We start from the raw sequence: 8,131 nt of genomic DNA on the forward strand, positions 1-8,131 counted from the left end.
TAAATTATAACATAACAGTCAGGGAGGATACACATTATATCAAATGATTCACTTATGATTATTAAGTATTTTATGTTAATATACTGCAAGCTAATCTCTACCTTATGCTCTGCACTCTATTTTGCGATTGTACATAGAGTTTCACATTGACATATCTATGAAAATCTGTTATATTTTTGTGGTGTACCGTAAATGTGATGTTAAGTCAAGAAAAAAAAAAGCACTTACAATGGAAGAAATTGGCAGAATTTATTTCCCCCCATCTCTTAACAGTTAGATTACGACATTTAAAACACATCAAAGCCCAATGTATGGCAAAGGCTTTCTGAAACCATTTCCAGTGGGAACTCTAAATTGAACTGTCTTTTGAACTAGCAGTCTCTGGAGATCTGCTGTAAAAGTGTAAAAGAAATGGAAACTGATATCTCACAGGGCTAGAACAGATCATTCAACAAAAATTAATTAATCATTCACTGATACAGATTTGTAGAATTGTATTTTTTTTCTCTTTGTCAGTCTGTCTGGCTTCAAAAGCTTTTACATTACGTAACTGTCTCTTTTTTCATTATGTTACATTTATGTTGGTGCTATTTTTGATTTTACAATACCTACAGCCCAGCTCAGATTTCACAAGCAGCTGTTTGTGCACTAAAGGGTTTTCCCGCTTCATCATTCAGGATGCAGAAGTCTGCAAACAAAACAGAGAGAAAAGGTACAAGAGGGGGGTGATTGATATGTGTAATTCAGGAGTGGCACTGTGGAATATCGATTTTCAGTCTCAGTTCTAAATTCATCACCTGACTCGTGGGAGCTTTGCACCGCATCTTGAAGTTCAGGTCCCAGTCAGTGGAGGCCCTGTTAGTCATAAGGTCAGAGATAAAAAAAAAAAAAACAACAACAGAGGTTTGGTAAAGACAAGGCTGTTTACCATGCTAAAATGATATAAGATATTTCTATGTTTTCTTATCTAATTGCATTGGCATAACATGTAATGATCTATCCAGTTATACTTGGATCTGACTCGAAGAATGTAGATATTCATAGTTGACCACCCTGGTATGCTTTCCCAGTAAAAGCCACATTTGTTTTACCTCTGGGTATCTACACTGCCATATAGCCACCAAATCCAATGAATCTAAACATTATACTTCACAATGTGCTGTGCTGTATTCATCATAAAGCATTTTTCCAATAATTAAAAAGGACTGACAGAGCCTGAATGTCAATGCCAGGCACGCACTCCAACAGACAGCTTACATCCACCGATGAGATATGGCTTCAGGCTATAATGAGAGGTAATGAGTGAGTGTAAATGTGTCATAGGTGTTATCATGAATATTTTACTTAAAAAGTTGTAAAACAGCTGTTATTTAATTGGAAAATTCCCACCACATACAATGTAGAATTTAATCGTGATTTGGGAGCAATTGTCAGAGGTGAGTCTTATGCATCATCATCTTCTCTTAGCTATGATTGTATTTATTAATGATTATTACCTCAAGCTTTGTATAGCATTAAGAAAGTGGAATGTCTTCAAAAAAAAAAAGTATTTCAATATACAAGTAAAACAGATGAATGTATGGATAACATAAGAACTAGATTAAATTAAATAGACAGAATAGACAGAATAACTCAAGAAGGACTCATGAGGACAATAATAATGATTTTTCCAACAGACTACTCATTTAGTTACTTGTATATCCTTAGTGTACAGAGGAGGAAAGCAAAGACAGAGGTTGTTGGCAGAGTCATGACAGGAATCCTTTACCTAAGGATATTTTTTTCTTGCAAGCAGTTTAAAGGTTGGTAAGGTTTCTAAAGAAAGGATTCCAATGGAAGTAACTAATGGCATCAGAATCTAAGATATGAAAGCAAGGGTCCAGGAACATTGTTCAGGACAACCAGTCTACCAGGTCCTGGAAACCCCCTGTCACAGCAATGCACTCTCAGCAGGAGGTGGACAATGTTGGTGGACTGAGGCATGGCAGCAGTGTTGGCTTGGGAGTGGAGGTCAGGTGGTTGGTGGAGATTGGCTTGAGCTGGCAAAATGAGATGGGACCTGGGGAATTCAACCAAGCAATAGTAGGAACTTGAAAGGACAGACACTGCAGAGTTAGACCTTCTGCTTTGGACCATGGTACAACAGGATTGTTTGTTCTGTGGTATCACATCAGCATGGACAAGACCTTTTTCCAAGTCTGACTGATGACAGCAGTCCCATATCAACTTCATTCTCATGCTGTGGGAAGAGAGGTGGTTGGTATCCCAGGGATCAATGGGAGGCCTCATGGAGGAACTCAAAAGAATGATTTAGTACTGCCATTCTAGAGATGACTGCCCCAGGGCATCAGGAGGCCAAGGATAGTTGTTGAAGTTTCCCTGACTGTCAGAAAGGAAAGGTTAGATCAGTGGAAGAGCCCAAGAGTTAGCAGAAGAGTTTACAGAACCAAGGCATGAACTAGGGCTGTGTTTTGCACACACTGGTCTGGAGAAGACCTCGGAAAAAGCCTGAAAGGAAGCAGCTAAGGGGACAAAATGGGCAGTCTTGAAGGAGATGATGATGGATCAGTGGAGACTTGGGACCATGATAGTCATCAGGCATAGGAGGAGGATGTTGGGACATTTGTCTTCATGGTATGCAATCAGTACAATTGCTGGAGAAAGTAAAGTGTGTAACAGACAACTGGATGATAGGTGAGGTTCGTGTGGCTTGGGGAAATGGTACACTTTGCTCAGTGCTCCTTCTAGAGTTACCGAACTGGTGGGGATGCACACCAGATCACATCACATCAGGTTCTTTGACACTGTAAAATAAAAGAAGAGGACAGCCCAACTGGCTCACCCATAATTTGCTGTCTCTGAGTCTTTGCTGTGTGGGTAAAGACAAGGTCAGTCCCCATATCATGCAAGAGCATTTTGGCCCCTTCAGTCAGTGCTTCCTTTCTTCTGTGGCCTTCTGCTTAATGAGCAGCCCTCAGTGGCTGATTTCATAGTTTTGTTTTGCAGATTTATGATGACTCAGAGGGAAGGCACAATGGTGAAGCTTCTTGACTTCGATATACAGTGTTCAGATGAACTAGTAGGAGAGGGCTTTAGTCTATTAAATGCTCCTTCAGTTTTACAGTGACTGGTTCATTACTTCAGCACTTAAGTCAACTCATTTATTGGATGCTTATTAGGCCCGCTCTCTACAGAAGTTGTTGATTGAATAGGAATGGGCATCTACAGTACACGTGTGCCTGGTCACCATAGAAAGAGTCAACAACCTCAAAGTGTCAACTTACTGAGCTGTTGAGACAGCTGTAAGAGTTATACAAAATGATATGCTACCATCACAAAAAATGGTTCAGTAAATATCAGAAACTGTTCCTACTGCTTAGTTCCTTAGTTCTTAGAATAATTGTTATTCCAATGTATGTGTTATATGATTTACATTCACTATTTATTCTGTAATTTATTACTTATTATCCTGATTATATATCTGAATATATTTTGTGTTATTGTTTAGTAGTAGTTCAGATTCACGTTCATATTCTGTAAATCTTATCTAGGGAGTCACAGTCTCATGTTAAAGGCTGAAATCCCCCTTCATGGAAGGCCAGCTCTAAATGAGTTTTTTTCTCTTAATGAAGGTCAGGAGAGAGTCACATCTTTCCTTTTGTGATAATTTATCCCTATCTCCTGTTATCTCTGTTTTGCCCCTTTAATCCTAATTGTATTGTATAATTGTGTGATGTGGACCTTGTGGTCTTTGAAGTATTGCCCCTATCCTTTCATTATTACCTGATGCCTTGAACCTTTGCGAATTTCTTTCTGCTCTGCCCTGCACCATCCAGTGTTGCTGAATAAAAGACAGACCAGCTTAAATTTAATCATTTTAAAATGTATTCAAGTCCAATTTTACTATCTTATTAAGAAATGATGTCACAACAAAGATACAATATATATGTATATTTTTTGTAATATATGCCCCATGTTGGCGATATATGTCACATACTGCTCACTGTGTACGTTTTGATTGCTTCTCAGTGTCAATGAATAGTACTTGTAAGCGGATAATGTAAAAAGATCTCCAGTATTGTGCACTGAATTTGAGTTTTGCAATTATTTCCATACTGGTAAAAGAAAGCCTTTTTGTATTTAACAGTACAAGTGTAATTATCAGCAATCCAAGCATACATATACTTTTTTGTACTATTTCCAAGAACAAGTTGGTAATATCAGTCTAAACTGGAAATAAACACCTTGACCATGACCATTCAGTATTTCAATATATGAAGATATATAAGAAAGACATAATAGTTTTATAAACATTGTTAAATAGAGATTGTGTTGTGTTATATACTGTAGCTGTTAAAAGGTTCCATTTTCTAATTTAACATGTAGAGTAGTCTGAGCAGTTGCGTGTCAGGGTTTGATGTCCTGATTACACCATTCTGCTGTGTGAAGAAGTGAATTACAGTGAATTTCATGTTGCACAGTGCGGACTTTGCGTACGGATCAGCTGAACGTTGCCTGTCTGTGTGTGTATGTATGGTCATGCACGTTTTTGACTATAAGTTTATTCAGAGTTAGTGAAAGTGAAGGTGCTGTACAGTAATCCACAGTTTTCAATAGGTTCACTCCAGCACTGTTTTGAAAAGATGATCTTAGTGAGTTTGTTCTTACTTTACTTTCTGTGTTTTTTCCTTTTCAAATCTTTTGTTCCCTGTATTGTCTCCAATAGTTCACAGCAACATACAGTCACCCACTTATCAATGCAAACAGTTTAGGCAATTATTTATTAGGCAATGCTATAATTTATGCTATATTGACAAGGCACTGGCTAAATTCCACTTTACCCCATATTAAAGTGGAAAGTAAGGTTGATTCAGACAGACAGTCATATTTTGACAACATAAAAACGTCTTTATGATCATTTATATTGCCTTAATTTATTAGTTCCAAATGTGGTTCAACAGAGGTTATTCCACACCATGAAAACAGGCTTAAAACATTCTTCTTCTAAAAAAAATAAATAAATAAATAAAAAAAAAAAAGTTAGGAAAGTTGTAGACCATGTGAGTTGTCTCAGTTTCTAATATTTTATTTTTGACAGAGAACCATCACTAAATAGGATGGAAATACAATAAAAGGCATTGAAATGTCAAGTCTAGCTTTTAAGAGTTTTTGAGGCAGGACGCAAGTGTGCAGTAAAGAAAACCTCTTACTGCTTCAGCACCATGGACAGTTACGGTGGGGGAGCTTACCTCATGCTCTCCACGGGAGCCCAAGTTGGCTAATAGGCTCTCTGTGTGTCAGGCCGCTCCCCGTTCACTTTTTAAGGCGAGATGGATGGACATGTGTCCTCTGATAATCCTAGTTTTGTGTGCGTGTGTGTGTACGTGTTTGTGTGTGTGTGTGTGTCTCACCGTGCTCACCGTGCCTCTGTTTGTGTGTGATTTGAGTTGGTTGTTTATTACACTCAGTTATATAAAGTTCCAGTGAGTTAAAATAATCTTTCACCAACTAACAGCTGTGGTCGAGCCGCTGCTTTCACTTTAACCCTCTTTTCTAAGCCAAATAAATTAAATACAGGCTATACAGATATACAGAGATCTTATTTCTCACTTTTTAAAATGTTGTTTATTTATTTTATTTTTGATTATTTTGTTACAGTCGAATCTATTCACATTTCCAAATGCCTGAAGTTTGGAGATGAAGTTTTTAAATGGTGATGCGCATCCAGGTGTAAAACCACAACTATTTAATTTAGGCCATTAACTGTATTCTAACGGTTTTATCTCAGACAATACAGTGAGTCAAATGTACCAACGATCATATTTGAGGAGAAAAAAAAAACTGAAGAGAAACTGCCGATGGAAATAATAATCATCTCACTCCTTGACAAATCAAAACCTATTGCATTTCTCATTATCCCGTTGAATTGTCGAGGGAACTTTCATTTATTAGACAATCAGTTTTTGAATAAGAAACATAGCTGACTTCTCCCTTGTGAGTAGGAGGCTCAGCCCCTAAAATAATTTCCTGCTATCTCATTCATTGATCTCAAAATGAAGCCTAAGCTGCTGTGGGTCTATAGCAGCCTAAACGCTACATGTCAAATTGCATATACGCTGCTCTGTGAAAGATAGCATAACACAATTTATAACTTCAAAACAAGCTGGAATATGCAGTGCGAACATGCAGCATACTACCTCACGGTTGCAGATGAACATCACAGCCTTCCGATTGGGAGGATTTGAGGAGCTTTTTCTTTTTGCAGGCATCCGATCGGCGCTTGTACTAGAGGAAAAAAAAAAAAAAAAAAAAAAAAAAAAAGAGTCGGGGGCGTCCTCAGCTGTGGGCTACATTGTTCTCTGGGTCGGGGTGAGGAGGATTTTTCCTCCGAAAAGGGAATTTTTTTAAACGATGATTTCAGGGTTCGTAAAGAAAGATATGATGGAAATCTTCTTGCTACAAGCTGCCGATCGACGCATGCGTGTGTGAGGAGGTAGGGAGCGGAGAGAGAGTGAGAAAGAGACGTAGATGTGTTGAAATATGAGAATATCACAGGCAGAAAAATAAACTCCATTTTGTCCTGTTTAGGTATAAAATGAGCCTGGTCTGGGTAAGATCATGTTTTCCACCTCTTTGTATTAGATAATATCTTAATGTTAGTAGTGCTGAAAATGCTACTCCATAACTGTATAAATCAAGGTTATTTTTTTTCTTCAGCAGTTCTTAAAGTATTTTAATGACTGGTTTGTTTGATCTGTTCGCCATAGTAACATATAACACATATTACACATATAACACATATAACACATATAACACATATGGACTTCATCGTCTGTCACTGCGATGTGGTGACATGGAGAGGAAACTTCAGCTCTCAGGTTGCATGTGTGACCTCTTTGTGACACACGCACACGCACACGCACAGAAAGATGAGATGACGATGTGGATGTTGTGGTCCACGACATCCAAGTGTGTGTGGAGGTGCGTGTGTGCCGCTATATAGGCCAAAGACTCAAAGACCACCTTAAATAAATCCACTCAGCAGTGTAACTAACCAGAGACGACCCTCGGGGTTGTATCTCCAATCACAGCATTTTGACGTGAATGTGAAAAAAAAACAACCCCCCCCCCCCAAAAAAAAAACCCCAAATCAGCTGTCTGCGTTTGGTTTAATAATCACAGCTGAAGGAATCATATATCACACACATTAGCCCGAGGGCTATTAAGCAATGGCCCTCAGTCAAATTTGCATTTTAAAACGATCACTCTGTGCCTCCTTAAACTGTCAAATTGATGTGAGCTAATGCAACAATTATAGTCTCACAATGGTGCTCTTCTTAACGTTTACAGTTGATGTGACATTTTCTTGGTGTTTGTAATTCTGTCAGTGCGTGGCTGAGCTCTCCACAGGGTCAGTACCACGCCGCGGACGGACGGGCCTGAACTTTGTGCAAGTGTCTTTCCTATATGTGCTGGCGCCTGTGTATTTGCCAGCCTTTTTTATTTTTTATTTTTTTTTACTATAAAGGAAATGCTAGTTCTTGCAAGTATCTGTTCTATCAGTTCTATTCTTTTAGAGTGAAAATGTTTGGAAACCTGAGCCTACATCTAAATTTGACTTTTTCTGATCCTCCTAACTGAACCTTGCAGCGGGAACACAGGGGTTAAAGTCCTGCTGAAGTGTCCTCGAGCAAGACACCAGGCGACCGTGTTATATTTGTCATATCCAAGGGAGGGAATAATATGAATAATACAATATGAATATTATAAAACCCGATTTTCTGCAAGGGATGAATGAACCTATTCTTTATTATTATATTAATTCTTATTATTAGCCTGTTACTACACTTTCCCACTTTTCACTAATGTACTGCCGAAGTAATTTGACACAAATAAGTTAAACCTAACTCCATTCAGTGTGGAGCTGTGCAGTGAGTGGGCTGCGCGGTGTAGTCACCTCTCTGGATTGAAGTCAGGTTTTAACTGGAGAAGAGGTTGAAGGTCCGTGTTTGTTGCGATTCATTACATTAAATGGGATCGAGGAGGGATCCTGAGTATTACCCCCCACACACACCCCCCCTCACACACACACACACACACACACACACACACGGCGTGCGCCCCCTTTTTT

General features: G+C 38.7%; 1 long non-coding RNA gene across 1 annotated transcript; it reads right to left on the bottom strand.

The window, feature by feature from the left end:
* Positions 1-235: 235 nt before the first annotated feature.
* LOC139626412 (uncharacterized) lies at positions 236-6,486 on the bottom strand. Its single transcript, XR_011692252.1, has 3 exons — positions 6,198-6,486; positions 798-855; positions 236-688 (listed from the first exon to the last, which is right to left on the bottom strand). It is a non-coding gene; the product is annotated as an uncharacterized lncRNA (long non-coding RNA).
* Positions 6,487-8,131: the final 1,645 nt, after the last annotated feature.

The sequence above is a fragment of the Trachinotus anak genome, unplaced genomic scaffold (genome assembly GCF_046630095.1).
Source record: "Trachinotus anak isolate AG129_WGS33_773 ecotype Australia unplaced genomic scaffold, CSIRO_AGI_Tana_v1 ptg000010l, whole genome shotgun sequence".
Taxonomy (NCBI): Eukaryota; Metazoa; Chordata; class Actinopteri; order Carangiformes; family Carangidae; genus Trachinotus; species Trachinotus anak.